Source organism: Meleagris gallopavo, chromosome 2, assembly GCF_000146605.3.
Source record: "Meleagris gallopavo isolate NT-WF06-2002-E0010 breed Aviagen turkey brand Nicholas breeding stock chromosome 2, Turkey_5.1, whole genome shotgun sequence".
In the NCBI taxonomy this organism is placed as follows: domain Eukaryota; kingdom Metazoa; phylum Chordata; class Aves; order Galliformes; family Phasianidae; genus Meleagris; species Meleagris gallopavo.
This window is the reverse complement of record NC_015012.2, coordinates 39,819,410-39,837,649: the sequence shown is the minus strand read 5'-3', so window position 1 is coordinate 39,837,649 and position 18,240 is coordinate 39,819,410. Positions and strand designations below refer to the sequence as shown.

The 18,240-nt window shown below is 40.0% G+C and overlaps 1 long non-coding RNA gene across 1 annotated transcript in view; it reads right to left on the bottom strand.

Moving 5' to 3' along the window:
- Positions 1 to 7,783: 7,783 nt before the first annotated feature.
- LOC109366025 overlaps positions 7,784 to 18,240 on the bottom strand; it is a 17,744-nt gene continuing 7,287 nt past the window's right edge. The window contains exon 2 of the long non-coding RNA XR_004158875.1: positions 7,784 to 8,594. This is a non-coding gene — a long non-coding RNA (uncharacterized LOC109366025). The remainder of the gene's footprint in view (positions 8,595 to 18,240) is intronic.

Here is an 18,240-nt window from a genome sequence, read left to right as displayed (position 1 = left end):
AAAATCATTGGTGACAAGATTAATCAGGCCGTGGAGCTGAAACACATGCTTGACTTAAACAACCTCTTTGCTGTTATTAACAACTGCTCCAGCATTTCTCTTGTTATGCTAATGGCACAGATTAGAGTAAAATCTATTCCTTCTTCTGAACAGGCCAATTGATGGAGGCTGATCTATTTTTCTCCCTAGGTTTAATTCTTTTTTTTCTGCAGGCACAAGTGTTTGCAGCAGCAGGGAAAACAGAACGGGGGAAGAAAGACAAAACCATGCACAAAAGTAACTGGTCCTTCACATACACCAAAATCATCAATAAATACAAACCTGTGTTGGTCACACATCTGGACAAAAGGCAGGAAATCCAACAGTGGCCGATGTCCTGCCTTTAACTCGTTTGCTTTCTTTCTGTGTAGACTCAGAACACTGATAGGGGAGAGTGCCCTGGTTGCGTTTAATAATTTTATGGGATGAGAAATGGAGGAGGAGGAAGCATTGCTGGCAAGTCCTGGTGAGAACAACTGGACTCAAAACCAGCCATGCATTGGAGCATCATTAGGATGGTGGAAGAGGTTGCCAGTGCAGCCCATAGGGCTTCAACATCAAGGAGAGCAGGGTAGATCCATGAGTGTCACTCCTTGAGGTTTGTGCCTACTGTTAGCTTGGTTCAGACCCTAAATGCTCTTTGATTTTTTTATCTATTTTTCCCTTTTTTTTTTTTTTTTCAGTAGACAGAGTCAGACATCTGTTTCATAGATAGCTGCAAAGCTGACATTTAAATGTGTGAGTTTATAACATGCTAAATATTTAAAACATCTCTGAGAGGAGCTTTCAGCCAGCAATAGGCACTGGATGAGAATGAATGTGCCATCAACTCCCAGTGTACAATGTGTGTATAATATTTATATTAACTACAATAAACCTTGAATTACTTCCTCTGGATTTGAATTGTTCCTCTGTTAGTAAGCGAGAAATATCAGGACCCTCATCCTACGCCAACTCCTATCAGTTAGACTCTTTCTAGGGATTTTCTTGATTTCTAGAGCTGCCCCTACTGCTGTCTCTGTATACAGCCCCTGCTGAGCAGGGGCCATCTGCTGCTGCCTGGCAGCTTCTTCAACCTCCCCCCAGTTGATTGATATGATAAACTTGTCCGGGTTGACTGAGTTCTATGAAATTCCAGGATCCACTTGTGAAGCCTGCATTAACAGTAGGTTGATCTGCCTGGATCCAAAGACATTAAAGATTCGACTGGGCTAAGCCTGAATTTGGAGGTCTGTGCTTTGCTAGCACTGAACTTCTTATGACAGAGTTCACAATTTTACATAGCTAGAGACTGCAGGGATTGTTATATCATCTGCTCTGACTTTCTGCATGCCATATGCCATCATATTTCACCCAGTTATTCCCATATTGAGCCTAATCACCTGTGCTTGATTAAAACAAATCACCCATTCTGCCCTAATGAGTTGGAATAAAAAAATGGAATACTACCACCTCCTGTAGTAGTTTGTGTCAGTATTTTAATGACTTCAACTCTTCAAAAATATATATCTGAGTTTTCATTTTTGTGGGCCTGGCTTCAGTGTTTGGTTTTGTCTGACTTTTCTCTTCTGAAGAAAACAGCCTCCCTGAACCTAACATTTTCATCCTGTGAAAATACATAGACTTCTTTGCCATCGTTATCTCTTTATGTTTTTTTTTGTTGTTGGGTTTTGTTTCTGGTTGTTTTTTTTTTTTTTGGTATAATTTAAACAGGTTGAAATCCTTAGGATGTTCACTGGAAGCCACTTCTTTGATCTTTCTGTTCTTGGTGTTTCTTGGTGTTCAGCCATGATTGCCTGTTCATGTTCACTAATCCTGCACAAACCCAAGGACTTCTTTCCCCTCTTTGCTATAGCACTGGTGTGTCCAACCTTTTGGCTTGCCTGAGCCACATTCGTTGAAGAGGAATTGTCTTGAGTTGCATGTATTTAGGTCACTCCAAAAGTAATGCCTCCTATTTATTTCAATGAAAACTACAACAGATACAGTAAGCACAGTATCTACACACTGTTTGATAGAGCAAATTCTCAATTAAAAATCACTATTTTTCGACATAATCACCACTGTCGTTGTCACCACTTCTGAAATGCACCACTCACTGTGCTTACATCCACTGTTTGGTCTCCATCAACATTCATAACTGCTGATGAATGTCAATGGATGCAATTTTTTCTACATGAAGGAACTCAGTGACACACCTTTGCTTCAAGTGCACTTCCATATCAGACACCATTTGGTCAGACTGTCCCTCTGCTGTCATCTGTCACATGGCAATAAAATGTAATGGGATATTGGTGGGCAGGTTCAAACTCTATTGCTGTACCACCAACATCCGCCTCTGACATCGTGGGCCAACATAACAAAATAGGAGGCATTCATAAAATATATAGTTAATGTAGATAAATAACAAAACTTATTAATTTTTAATATTTTTTGTTAAAATATAAAAAGGGAGAGCAACAAAAGTGAAAAGCTAGTGGGATGTGTGACCCTATTTTTGTGAAACTAACGCATCAGCCTGGTTAAGTGACAGTGGCTGCAATTATCATTGAGTTCTCAAGGTACTTGCCAGAGATTTTTGATGAAATTTTATTTTTCCTGCACTTCATCTTTGAAAACATTTGTTCACAAGTGTTTGTACTTTCAAAATGCAATGACATGAATGAGGTGTGACTGTGAAGTGCGGGATATTTCTCTCTGCTAAGACAGGGCTTGTAAAAGTCCAGTAGAGAGACATGATCAGATTTTTGAGTCGAATGTCTAATTACAACTCTATAAATTCCATATCAAAATTTGCAGCTCATGAATTTATGTTGACTGAAAATGAAGATGCAAATATAAAAACAAACAAGAAAGATAATTTCCTTTTGCAATCTTGAAACCTATTCTCAAATTTTTTACCACAATGGAAAGCATGACTACATGTTTTTATTTCTGTTCACAGGACAGTGTTTAGACAATATACCAAAATGCTCAAAATTATTTGCCATAACTTGAGCTGGCGTTGCACTATGCTCCATGCTCTGGTTTCAACCCAGATGGGGTTAATAGCACACTGATGTTTGGTCATTACTGAGTGACAGTTGCACATAGGGGAGGGCAGTTGCATTGCAAGCTGTGCCAGGTAGTGTGTGGCCTGTGAGCCACTGGTTGGTCATGGCTGCTGCAGCCAAACTCTGACATCTTGTCCAGTGTGAGTTCCAGTGTTCTCCAGATTAGCTATATTCCAGGCCACCTCACTTTCTCAAGGAGTAGCACATTTTTTGCTCCTAAGTATGCACAGGTTTGCAGTCTGCTTATCTGACCTGTGACCATTTTTTTAAGTATGGCTGCTCTGCCCTCAGTCACTCTACTAACTTTGTATATATGCAGATATTTAGCAGGACAATTTCTTTTACACCAAGATGAGAAGGATGATGCTTGAGCATCAGGCTGCTGTCAAGCTCACTAGGAACAATCTCTTTAAAAGATAATTACCCTGAGACAACTATTCTTCAACACAGGCCAGTGTCTAGCTATTTCTCTATATATTGCATGATGTATTCATATTTTCAAGAATTTTAGTCTTAATTTTCCATTTGTTCCATGAAGCAGTTTCCCTAGCATGAAGGCATTGAAAATATATTGTATCTCTACAGTTACATTTTAAAGACCTAGAATCTCACCTAGAATCTCACTGAAGAAAGAGCTGACAATAATTGACAAGATCCTCTTTCTTGATGTTATGAATTCAAAGACAATTCCATCTTTAATTCTTTTTTGATTAAAAACAATACCAATGGAAGTATTATTGCCTCCAAACACACACACGCACACATACACACATAGATGGTAGGCTAATTCAACCATTGTGACTCAGGTCATCTTACGTGACATCTTTAAATATCAACATGCTATTTGTACTGTTTTTGGTATTGGAATATCCTCACTATTCTGTGAGTAATTCAAAATAAGGAGCAGCAATTGGAAAATTTCCTTATCCAATGGTTTCTGAACTTCTAGGTATACTAAGCCCTAATGGTTTATAAATGGTTATCAATAGAAGATGTTGCTTTGCTTTCCTTCCAGTAACCTATTATCTGAAAGGAGCTCCCATGAGCATAATAAAATAGAAATACATCAAGAAAGGAACAGAAATAGCTACGGGATACATATTTTCCCATATCGTGGGAATTCTTTATAGTAATCTCCAGCTGATAATATTTATGTCCCATCATTAGGATCTCTTTTGTTCTTACTGCAGTTGAAGAAGTCATTTTCATTGTCTTGAGCAACTCCAGATAGGGATTTTCCCAACTTTAGATTTCCCTTACCAGTCTTTTGCATTTTATCACTTATTATATCCTATGTTCCCTACTTTATCTTTTTCTTCATGATTTCTTATTTCCAACTGCTGCTTTCAGTATTTTGCTGATGCTTTGTTGTTTGTTCTTTTGATAAGTGCGCAGTTAGAGCAAAATATCACTTCTATGCAGAGAAAATATAAAAACATACTGCATTTTTAGCGTATCAACACTGTGAGAGACTCCTTAAAGCAAGGCTAAGAAGTGAAGAAAAACACTTTGGCAGTCTGTGCAAAGCTATCCTCTTCCCAAGACAACAGGAGATATGTACCAAGAATATGTAAGAATATGTATGTCCAGAACTTTAGATGTGGTATGAAGCTGCAAGCTGCACCACTGTGTTCTAATGACCAGATCATGAGATGCAAAAGCATGCAAAGAAGACATCAAAATCAGTTCAGCAAATCCTAGGTAGAAATGTAAATTCATGTGGCACATGGTAGGTGTGTGGTCATCAGCAGGACTGTCTTGGAATGCTGCAGCCATGCTATATGTGTACAGTGGCCAGGCAGCTGACAAGAAGCACTGCTCTGCTTGAACTGATGGGCATTGGAAACCTCCTGAATGCAAAAAGATATGAGGAAGTCAGGGACAAAAGCTGATTTGGGCTACCGCCTTTCCTTCTTCTCATTCTCAGGTAAATCTGCTTGCTTGAACATAGGAGCCCACATGTTGTTAGCTGCTTTTTAAACAGAGAACAACATCCAGACATTTTGTACCACTTACCAGGTAGAAGAGGTTCCTACTCCTCACTGAAGAAAGTACTGCTAGCTGTAGTTTTATCCTCTACTCTCAAGTAAGAAGTAAAAAAAAAATAATAATAATCTAATTTTCACTAACATAAAATCATGATTTTATTAAACAGGATTTCAGTACCTACTTGCAAGTCAAATATTTCCCTCAGTGAGAATTCACCTCCACATAGCCCAAGGCCTGTCAGTCATTTGGAATGTAGAATGTCATTATTTCTCTTTCCACTCTTGCTGATGGGGAGCAGTAGGAGAAAAGTGAGAGGAGAAACACAGTGGGGTCTGGTGCCAGATCCCTGAGTCTGAGCCTCGTGGAAACAATGCCTAAATAAGGATTAGACAACATAGAAGCCAAGATGCTGTACAAGCACTGGATGCCAAATTTTAAATAAAACTGCTGCCCATAGAAAATAAACTTTTAGATCATAGGAAAAGTCACTACATTGTCCAGCAGTAGTGCCTGCTATAGCCAGTAACTGCATCCCAGCATAATATTATACAGAGCACTGGAGCCAACTACTCTTGCAAATCAATGGGGAAAGAGCAAAAGTTATATTATTGCTACTATAATTTTACTATTACTATAATTACTGCATAATGTTCTATTCCTAATACTGCATCCAGAGACAGTGAACTTCCTTTCACAGCAGATAGTCAAGAAAGCCGAACAAAACTCTGTAATTTTCATTTACCAGCATTCACACAATTTGTTTTGGTCCACATACCGTACAATCCCTAGTCTGCCCAGAAATATCTTGTAGACAGAAGCTGTGCCCAAAAATAAGCCAGCAAAGAAACTAAACAAAGTAAAAAAAAAAAAGGAAAGAGACTTTGTTGATATTTATAACATCTTTAGAGAATTGCATAACATCCAGCAATAAACACTTCTCTAAGCTTTAATTACTTCATCATTAGTCATGTTGTGTGCTGCCTCTCCTGTTGTTGTTCGTATTTCTGTAGCACTACTGAGCCCTATTTGTGGACCATTTCTATTTAGCCATCAGTATTCTGTTGAACGGTACCAGATTTTGTGGTCTTGCAAACCAGCTACTGGTTGGAGAAGTAATTGGCAATACAGAGTCTGGAGATTTTCTCAGTGTCGATTTATCAGGCTTTCTTGATCAGAGACTTTTAACAACTGTTCACGTTTCTGTTGGTCACCAGGTATCCTAAACGTGGATCTTTCTGCCAGAAGTACACAGAAAGGAAGAACATTGTTCCATTAACCTGCTCCTTGGACTGCTGCTGGTGTACTGTCCTTAAACACAGGCTGGAAAACAATTAATTAGCCAGTACTTCAGAAAAGCTCCGGGGGCCAAAGTTTTTGAAATGAATCATAACAAATTAAAGAAATAGCTAGACTCTGCATCACTGTCTTAGGGTTTGGCTGCAAAAACTTTGTAGGCTGACACAAGCTGACTCTGCCAACACTCCAGGCAAGCACAAACTCTTTCCATCCCCATCAAAACCAAGGAAACTTTGTTCTAGAGGCCATGCAGTTGCATTAATGCTGCATGCATCTACAGTAGTTTCTTCTGCAGGACTTCCTAGCAAAGGTTCAGCATCTCTGTAACCATGGCTTCCAGTCTGGAAATAACATGGGTCCTGCAACCTCACTGAACAAGCAGAGTGAGCAACTTGTAAAGAATCACAAGCCATCATACCATACAATAACTTATACTTCATACTCTGTGTGCATGAGAGATGTGCAAAAAGCAATCGAAGACCATTGCCAGACAACCCTCAGCAAAAAATAAGACTGAGAAATTCATCAGTTTCAGGAGTTAGAGTTGATCCTTATGAGTCCCTTCCAGCTTGGAATATGTCATGATTCTATGATCAGAAAACAAGCCTGTTTCTGGAGTTTATTCTAGGTAGAGAAAAACAGAGGTCAAAATCTTCTAATGCTGGAAGTAAATTCTCCAGAGTAAGAGACAGCATGAATTAGACTAGCAGTTTTTCAGGGACAAATAATGTTATTCCTAACATTAGGATTAATCCCAACATCTGCTAAATCCACAGGCACTATCTCCATGCCAGGAACCTCCTAGAATGCAATTGCTGTATGCTTCTAATGAATGATGCCACTGCTATATTAATTTGGCTTGTATTTTATTTATTTTCACAAATAACTAATATTAGGATATATTTTATAAATGTAGAGATATATTCTCTTTACAGCAGATAATGTCAGGATATGAGAAAAAAAGAGAGGCTCTACAGTCAAAAAATTGGAGTGAGTCACAGGTACTCCTGAACTGAAAGATGTCAAAAACTTGAGACCTCAGACACTGAACAACTATCTGTGCTTCATATCAGTGTAGCACTGACTGATTAGATGAAGAAAATATTTATTTAAAAAATGCACACCAAGAAAGGCAACTTATACAACTCACAATTTTATAGGAGACTCACAGTTTTGGGATAAACTCATGAAAATCTTCCCTGCCATGATGTCTTGCTCATTTCCGTGCTGGAAACACAGGGCTTGCCAAGGGCTTGGAAAAGGAAGTGTTTTTGATGATTCTATGGAATATCACCCAATATTACATGAGTGGACACATCCATTGTGAAGGCAGATCTTATCTAGTCCTCTTTTTAATAGCTTTCACTGACAGTTTCGTTAATTGAGTAAGCAGTACTTCTATCAACTTTGCAGAAAAAGAACACTGAATTTTTATTGAAGAGTTACTTAGAAAAGACAGACTAGCATGTGAACTGATTCAAAAAAATGGATAAATGGATGGATAAACCAGGGTGAAATTCATGAGAGACATTCAAGGTAAGAAAGGTTACTCCCTTAGATTTGCAGCAGTAATGGACTGTGCAAATTCAGGACGGAACCCAAAGAAGATGAGAGATGACCACATAACACATGTCTGAGGGTCAGCAGTATGAGTCTTCAAAAACAGGCTGCCAGAAGTCTGTCTGCTCTTCTTATCCACTGTGAAGATCATAAGTCAGGAGTACATTCAGACATTAGGAAAAAATTCAGATTGTCATGACAGTGAAGCACTTGGATGGGCTGCTGGGAGTGATTGTAGGACCTGTGTCACTGGAGGTCTTGCAAAAGCAATTAGAAAATATTTGTCAGGAGAGGAGATAGGTTGCATATGTTGAGTTGATCCATTCTTGGGGCAGTGCTGTGGATTTGATGACCTCCAAAGGTACCTTCCAGGATTACTTTTCTGGGGTCAGTGTTTTCAGCATTACCAACTGAAAAGGGCTCTCTCCTAAAAAAGAACAAGAACTTTCTTTCCCTTCAAAGACTCAGCTGCCAGTGCTAGCCATCTCCACCTTGTCAGTGACAAAAAATTCAAAATAAGGGCTGGTCCTGCATGCTTATGTATGTTAAATGGAAGTATCTGGAGGAGTTAAGATGTGGTATTTCCAGAGAGGCTCGAGGCTCGCAGGTTCAGCTCCTCTTACTGTCAATTCCTGGTCTTCAGCCATCGCCAATACGCTAGAAATGCAACAGCAGACATGACAAAGAAGCAATTATCCCAACAAAATCAGTTATTACTAGCGATTCATATGGTAATGACCATGGTGAGGATGATGATGATACTGCTTAACTGTAGCAAGGATGATAATAACCAGTGTTTTAGGAGATGGATTACAGGTTTGATCATAATGAATACTTTATCACAGATCATGAATTTTACAGAGGAATACATTCCCTAGGAAAATGCCTTGTTCTGAATGCCTGAAAATTGCATAGATTTAAGTAGTGGGCTACCATATTTGCACTATTCATTTAGGAGAACAGAGAATGTAGCATTTTAATGCAGATATTCTTTGACATCCTTAAAAAATGAGAATTTCATGAGCGTGGTAGGGAGAGCCATTACAGGGTCCAACATGTTTATTGGTCTACTTTTTATAAACTAAAATATTATTGAGCCCCATTTATTTCATTTTTGTTTTGGCATAGAAAGGAAAACTGTCCTTGTCCTAAGAAAAATCAAGTTTTGTGAGCATCTTGCGCAAATTATAAGCAACAAAGACCCTAACTCGGGGGAATGTTTAACTGCCTGTTTTTACAGTAGGACTTAAGTATAAATAAGAGGGATGTTCTCTCAAACAAAGCTCTAAACTGAGGGGGTCTGGAACTATATTACCACTAAAATACTTTTTAAGCACATTCACTTTCCAAAACATACCAGTTTTTCCTACAAAAATAAAAAGGGGAGGGGGGATGTGAAGGGATTGAAGCTGCACTGACATGTCAGAAGGAAGGGGGGGAAAAAAAGAGAGAAGAAAGTGACAGAATCAAAGGGTTGCCCATGATTTAAAAAAGGATAGAGAAGTGTTAGACCCAAGAGAACATTAACTTTAGATGAAGTAGATTTGGGCTACCAGTGTGTGTCCTTTCCCATTCCTTTAAGTTTTCCTTGTATTTTATCTGTAAGATCATTCCTGATATTGTTAATGCTATTATGCTATTACTGTTGATTTCAAACCAGTCTCTGCTTAGTTCACAAAGTGCCTTCCGAACTGAAACTGTCTCAGAAATGCTGAAATCAATACTTGCCTCTTGAAGGATAGATCTTTTGTAATACAAAGGAGAGGATGACTAATAGATTACTGATGCCTTAACAAAACCTCAACAGATCCCCATATGGTGCACTGCAATTAAGAGTGGAGGATGGATTTATAATTTTTGGGGTGGAGGAAAAAAGAAAAAGAAAGAGTTTTGGACAAGAAAATGAGTGAGGTGGAGACAGAAGTGATGTGTGACCATATACAAAATAAAAACCCCTCTTTCTGAGCCTTTCATCTCCGGGTCACTGATTCCAATCGAGCTCAGGTCGATAGTGAACAAAAATCATCTTAATCTGATGGCTGTTTGCTGACCTATGTGAAATGAACTGGTTGTGTCAGTCCACTTTCCAGCTGACAGCTCTCTCCATCATCAAGGCCATTGCTACAAGAGGCAATAATTGGTACTTTTTAGGCCAGCTCAGCTAAAAGGCTGAAAAACGGAAAAAAAAGCAGTAGGGTTGAACCACCTCCTCCTCTTGTCCAGCTGCTCCCTCCTCCAGGTGAGTATTGCCTTCACCACATCTGCTCTTCAAACCAACAAAAGATCTGGGGGCAAAGGGGAGTCCTCTGAAGTGGTAAAGACTTCTTAGGAGCCTTGAGGTGTTGATGCAGCTGTTTGTTGGCAGCCTCATGAGTTTCCATGCAAGTACGGGACTCCAGCAGAACCAGCTGAGCTTCCAAACCCAGGGGGGTGAGGTATGACTCCACTGGCAAAAAAAGCAGCAAGGAGGCCTGAGTCCAACTTCCACTGATGTCAGTGGAAGGGCATCATTCACATGCAGGTATATAAAAATGGCTTTAATAATATTTTCGGAGAATTTCAGCTTTTAATGAAACAAACTCAAGTGAGCGTGTCAAAGTGAGCTCAGTCCAAGTAGTAAGCAAAATAAAAGAAGAAATAGAAGATGAATTCCAAGAGGTTAATAAAAGGTAATGCCCTGGAGAGGACAGTTTTAATCATAAATTTTATCAGTGTTTCTCTGAGCAGCTGATACCTTTCTTATTGTCATGAGATAATGTATTATGAGGAGAATAATATGATGAGGACTTTCAGTTACACTTTAAGCCATGGCCACCCTGTTTCCCTTGGATGCTGCTTAGGAAATATGAGTTTGGCATGGGAGATCAGAGATACCAATCGTCTGTGCCAGGATGATCTAATTAACTGGGAGAACCAACGGGTCCTCTGAAGCCTATCCAAATGGTGCAAATGTCTTCTTCAAGGTAAATGTGTGCCTGCCGCTACAAAAAAGAGGGAAAGTCCACATCGGGAATCAGGACTGATGGCAAAGACATGAAATTAAGCCTCACAAAGTAGGAAATCCATTTCTGAGTATCCATTTTCTCTTTCAAAGATGGACAGGATATAAGAGAAAGAGGTCCCATCAGGCACTCTCCAAGTGGAAGGATCCATGCTGCAAGTGGATTTTCTGACAACTGAATGAACTCTTCCTGGTAGTTCACTTTGCAAGCAGATTGTGTGATATTCCAGATAGGGGACGTAGTTGCATGGGAAAGGGACAAGGAAAAAAAAGATGCCTGAAAAGAGTAGGAGGAACCTGGGTTTTGCAAGTCATGACTTGTACAACTAAATCTTTGCCATATATTCTCCTCTTTCACATTTAAGGAGATGTCCTTTCCGGCATTTACGTTCAAGTATCCATTACTTGGCAGAGTAGGTGCCATGCAAAGCAACACTGCGAGAAAAATACAGGATGCTCTCCCACATGGTGCACTTCTGAGTTTCTGCCATTCCTCATCAGCTGTCAGACACACCACATCCAGAGACAATCTTTAGAACGGTGGCAGTGGTCCGCATCAGCATATGCACCTTCTAGAGTTGAAGAAAAGTAAGTGATCTGTGTGCATGGGAGAAATTTCAGTTTTTACTGACGATCTTCCATATTACTGCCAAGAAAAGAAAGAGAATGGAAACTTTTAGTTTGGATACGAGTGAATATTGACTTGTACCAGAGCTCTCTGTGTACCTTGTAGCTCTGTACATGAAGAGTGTGAATGCTTGTCATATCTCCAAAATTTAAAATAGAGCTGTTGACTCCATGCTAGCTGAAACCTTTGGGAAGGGAGTGGGAACAGGCAATGTTGCAACAAGTACTGATCCCATCTTGTCCTCAGTCAGTCGCCAGACAGGAAGGTGAAGAACAAGCACTTAGAGCAAGTCGGAGAAGGGTGTTGTGACAACTAAACTATCTGGGCTATGGCTGGAGTCTCATAGTCCCTCACATCCTTTCTCTGTTTAATCAAAATTAAACTCATTTTTCCTCACATCTTTGCCAGAAGGATCAGTGCAAGTTGAATTTTGTTACTGTGGATAAAGATCTACAGTGACTGTCCTGCCATGAGCAAGGAGGGGTGGAGAAGTTGTGGGATGAGCCCATTTCCATGCTATGCTGTGGAATATGAAGTCTGTGATTCACAGAAGAGTACGGAATTATATTAATAACAATATGATTTATATAGCATCAGTTGGCAAATTGCAAAATACATGTATGTTATGTATGTCCTGATCTCTTAGAATACAAATGTGAACAAAGTGTTCAGGCATGTGTAGAAACCTTATCTAGAGGTGAATTGCACTTGTGAGGCTTCAAGCCTCCCTCTGAAGAGATTACTCTTTTTGTAGATTTCTTCAGTACTGGCTGCAAACAGAAGAACCTAGTTTCAATCAGAAGCAGAAATTTCCACAGTCACTTAGACCTCTGGTACATTTAATTCAGTACCCCAGTGAAGCATCCAGCACATGCTAATACAAAGCTGTCAGGCCTCTGCTATAGTCAGTTCTGTGGTGATACACCTATTTCAAACTGTTTCTATCTAAATACTGCAGTAGTGTGACTTCTTCAGAATTTGGGCGAGTCCAGTGAATATTCATACCTTGTAAACTGGAGGGCTTAAGGAACTGGTGTTCTACAGTAATTAGGAATTACATGAGACCACCTAGTTCATTAAAACAAAATGAAAGACAGAGTCAAAGCCAGGCCCGCAAAGATAAACAGTGCATGAATTCACTGCCTCCATATTTAAAGCCTTCAAAGCCTTTCACTTAAAATCCCTTTCCGCTCTGGATCTCAGCGTGAGTCTGGCTGCGGGGAGGTTTTGTGTGGTGGCCTGTCAGCTTCCATCTCCAACACAGTGAAATTCAACTAATTGTAAGTGCACATTGCTCCGGGCATGCACTACACACCGCCACTCAGGCCGTACACACGCGCCGTGACCCCGTCCACCTACGGTACAATACGGTATGCTCTCCCCATACACACTTTTCTTTTCTGTTCCTTGCAATCACTGAAAAGATGACAGGCCAGAACAAGGAGCAGAAATTGCCATTGTGTTTCTGCAAAAATTGATGTGGAGAGTTTTAGTCCCACAACGGCATGTGTGCCAAGAATTGCAGCAATCATTGGATTGTGCCTCCATTAATGACAAAGGGCTGGCCAGGGAGCACAGTGTGAGGCTGCATTTGCCTTCTGACTTTGATCTTACCTGCCGAAGCTGACCTCACTGTCATGTCAAGCTCTCTGCTCGGCAGCTGAGGATCAAGAGAAAAAGAGGAACAGAAAAATGGGAAATACCTTGCAGTTGAAGACCCTCTGTGACTCAAAATAGCTTCTCTTAGAGCTAATTCTCAGTTGCTTGTGAGGTTCTGAAAGGTCACTAGCCACACAGGCCTAATGCACTCATTATGCAAAACTGTTTGTTCCGGAGCTTTCATGGCAATAGTACAGTCACATCCCCAGCAGACTTTTTTTTTCCAGCACGTACTCATTCTTCAGAACTTGCAATCTGAACTTCACAGAAGTAATTTGATTTTGTTTCTGTTTCTGGATTCATCCTTCTGTGTTTTTTTTTTGTTTTGTTTTGTTTTTTTGCCTATCTCTATGCGCTCACTGAGGTAAGCAACCTCCTGTTCCTTCATAGGTAGCATCCTTTGTGAAGAACCTCAATGCTCTTGGGGCATATTAGGCAAGATCCAGACACACAGAGGTCAGGCTCTTCGGGGTACTCAAGTGGAGGGCAGATGTCTCCAAGTTCAACAAGCTTGGCTCGAAGGCCAGTGATTGTCCCTGGGACCATATAGCTCCCACGACAATGGGAGAATTTCAGGCACTCAGGATATTTTGTGATACAAAGCTCAGAAGCAAATAATGATAGGTTCTTCCCAAACAACAGGGAGCTGGGTTTCTGAATTAATATCTTTGCGCTATGATCTTGTATAAGGCGTTGAAAGAGGTCATTTCTATCCCACCCTATGCTTTTATTTTCTGTTAATACAAACATAATATGAACTTGATCCTTCACTGGTGACTCTAGATTCTGTTGTTGAATGAGTCATGTAAAATTAATATTTGGCTAGTTGTTGGCACACCTTCTAGGCTGATCCTCACAAAATGAAGTTCCTTTCTGAGCAGCTTTCCTGACAGACAATCTTCGTTTTCATTATTCTACCCAAGAAGTGTTTTCACATCCTCCAGTTCACCTGCTAACTCTTCTCTAATGTTCAGTTGACCCATGACAGTCTATAACTCAGTGCTACTTCCATGGCAATATCACTGAAATTCAACCACACAAGATAAACAATTTAAATAAACAATTCTGACTGCTCTCAAAGAACTCATAATCCAAAAGGCTTTCACTGCCACTCACCACTGAATCTCACCATTTATGCTCACCTAATTACACAATACTTTTCTTCCTGAGTCATTGCACCTGAAGCACTGATTGTTCTGTATTTAGATTACTATGACTCCCTGAAGGGCTGTTTGGGGTCTCTGTGAGGTTGCCACTTGGTTCCTGATTACAGCGATACCATTACTACTTCCTACTTTCTATTGGAGGCGCTAAATGGAATGCTAATATTCAGGATTGCATCCACAACACCACAGGAAATAAAAATCCAATAATTTTGTTTTGGAGACAAGAACACTGGAGCAGTTAGCCCAAAATCTCATTCTCATTTCTGTGCAGTGTGAAAACCATGATCAAAACACTTTAGACACTTCTGACTGTGAGAGCACACTTCTTGAAAAACAAGCGCTAGGTGGGAAGGCCCTGAGAAAGATCTTTGCTGCTGCTAGCTGCCTAGGGAATTATCGTGTTAGAGTTTAGAGTTTCCAGAAAGACTGAAAGAGAACAATTCAATTGTATGAAGTTAAAAAAAAAAAAAAAGTTAGGAGAGAGATCAAATTTGACAATGTGTGTGGTTTATCTGGGTATGTCTGCATGCGCATATATTATGTATGTGTGTCTAGATAGATAGGTAGGTAGATAGATAGATGCGCTTTGCTCTGAAAGTAATGCCTCCTATTTATTTCCATGGAAACTACAACAAAGAGCACAATTACACTATTTGATAGAGCAAATTCTCAGCTAAAAATACTATAACTCAACATAGTCACCACCATCATCCATGCAATTTTGCCAGCAATGAACAAGAGCCTATATGCCGTGCTTGCAAATATCTGCACCAGCAGAAGGGACTCACCATTTCACAGATGCTCTGACGGCACAATTGCTAAGAAAATTTTGCCAATACAATCCATCTTTCATTGGCCTGAACAAATGGAAGTCAAAAGGCACCAAATCCAGACTATACGGTGGGTGTGGTAGGATAATCCAGCCAATATTGGCAATGTGCTCCGTGGTTTTCAAACTGATGAAGAGCCTGGTGTTCTCATGTTGTAAGAGAAAGGTTGTCTTCTTCTCCAGTCTAACTTTAGAAGTTAGTCAGCATCAGGATATAGAGGTCTGAGCTGATAGTTCGTCCAGGTTACAGGAAATCCAGAAGGATTACGCCTTTTCTATCCCAAAAGACAGCATACCTCACTTTACCAGCTGAGAGCTATGTCTTGAACTATTTTTCCATGGGGAATTCATTTGTTGCCACTCCATGGATTGCTGTTTTTACTCCAGCTCATAGTGGTGACATCAAATCTCGTCACCTGCAACAATGTGACCCAGGAAACTGTTACCTTCAGCCTCGTATTGATTCAATAAGTCCTAACAAACTTGCATATGGTGTTCTTTCTGTTCCCATATCAGCACTCACGGGATCCACTTGGTGCAAACTTTGCCATATTCCAACATTTCCACCATCATTTTCAATTAATTGAAGACAATATTCAGCTTTGTACATGGTTCCCTTGTTGCAATCTGCCAATCTGTGTATGAGCTGATCAAAACATTCTTCATTTTGCACTGTGACAGCTGTGCACGGCCATCCAGAATGTGACTTATCTTTCACATTGCTGCTGCCACTGCTGAAACACACCACCCATCACTTCACTGTGCTACATCTACTGTTTGGTCTACATAAATATTCAGCAAGCAGCAGTGAATATCAGTGGGTGCAATTTTTTCCATCTAAAGGAATTTCATAATACACTTTTGCTTCATATGTACCTCCATGTCAGACACCATTTAGTCAGACTGCCCCTCAGCTGCCATCTGTTACACAGCAACTAAATGTAACAGAATATTGGTGGGAAGATTCAACCTCTGCTGTCATGCCATCAACATCTGCCTCTGACACTGTGGGCCAACATAATAAAATAGGCATTACTTTCGGAGTAGCCTTCATGTTATATATATATATATCCTTTGTCCCTAACTGAAGTATTCTGTTTGCTTTTACTGCTTTGCTTCTTTATTTCTAGGTGTTTTTATTTAAAACAAAAGTAAACATTTCACAGACTAGAGTCAGGGGCACCTTTTATTGAGCTTTTGATGTTGATTCAGAGTGCACTGTTATTTTCTTAAAGAGCATAGACAGTCTTTGCACATATACCAGGAAGATAAATGCTAAGGAGTTAAGGCTTCTTAGTGGTCATCAGCAAGACACAGATTTCATCCACAGGGCTTTGTAATGTACAAAGTGGCACCACGGTAAACTGGAGACACAAGTATATATACTTCTTCTCACTTGGCCTTAAACGCCTTACCCATTTGAACTCACGTTTCCTAAATGATTACAATTAGGAAGAAGCAGATTAGATAGAATTGAGAGGCTCTGCTGATCCCAACATGTATTCTGATAGGTTTTTTGTTTCTGGAAATGGCTATTTAAAAGACCTAGGGCTCCTTCCTTTAATGGAGACTCTAGGTCTACCGTATCAGGTGGCTTGTCTCAGAGCCACTCACCCACCTTGTGGGCAGAGAGCCAGCCTCCAGTACCAAAGCACAAAGGGAAATGTAAGAGCTCCAGCCCAAAGGAGTAAAGAAAACAAATAGCACAGCTTTGCATGTCTGTGCAAGGGGACTCAAAGAGGGACATTCTCACAGATTTCTGAGTCCCAGTTCTGGCCTTCTGCCTTCACACTGATTCCTGACGAAGAACATCAAAGTTCACTAGCCAGATAAATTGTTGCAGGACTGTTTCTGCCACTGAGCCACTGCCAGGCAGCACACAGCTTCCCCAACATTGAATGTCATATCATAAGGGCCTGAGCACTCTGCTTATCAAGGCCAAGCATTTGCTCCCAGCAGGGCAATTTCCCTTGACTGTTCTCCCCTGCACTTACCCTATAGTTCCTCTGAGAAGCCATAAATCTCCACATGGATGGTTGATTTTTGCCATGTTGACAGTAGATCGTAGTCATTAATAAACCAAGACTGAATTCCCCTCTCAACTGCTGCATCTTTCACATTCAGCTTAAAGATACTATTCATCTCTTTATTTCCTGCCAAGATTTTTCTAAGATAATAATTCAGTACAAAAATCACAATTATTCTAACACTCTTCTATTCCTTATCTTAGTAAGCAGAAATTCCTGAGGTGTAGAAATTTTTTCTGAAGAGTTTCTGGTGGAGCTGTTGGTTGAAGATGCTGCAGAAATTCATTAGTTTCCTTCTAGTCGCTGAATCCCGAGGGCATGTCCACCCTGGTGCTGTTACTGCTCTTTGGAAGAAAAGCATAATATAAGAGCAGAGTATTATTCTGGAGTAAGAAGAAGGGGGAAAGAAAGATGTTTTTCTGAGGGTAAGTACTGTTGGAATTGCATTTGGTTTTGATTTCCTTTTCCTAATACTATTGGACTTCAGCAGAATGAACACTGGGTTGCTTTAAATCATTGCTTCCTTCACATGAAACTAAGTTTGTACAGGCATTTATTTTTTATTTTTTTGTTTTTATAAATACTGTTTATTTAAGTAATTGTTGGCTCTTTTCCTGTCCTTTGTTGACCCCAGGAACCAACTTTTTTTAATGTGTTTCCATTCTGGGATTTCTATTATCTACTGACTTGAGCTGAGTGTACTTCCGTGAAAAGACCCAAAAGAAGAGAGAGATCTGAAGTTTCTCTTGAACTAAAGTCAACTTCTCTTCCAGTCTGAGACCCAAGAAAGCCATCATTTGAAGCAAAGTACTTAGAAGGCAGTTAAAAAGCCTACTTCCTAAGAACAAATGGGGATGCGGTCTTATTACCTTTATGAAGTTAAAAGAGGTGATCTTACAATTTGGTGGAAAGAAGTCTTGCTGTTGATTAGTCACATTTACTAGAAAGAGAGGAAGAGAGGAAGAGAGAAAGAGAGAGAGAGAGAAAGAAAGA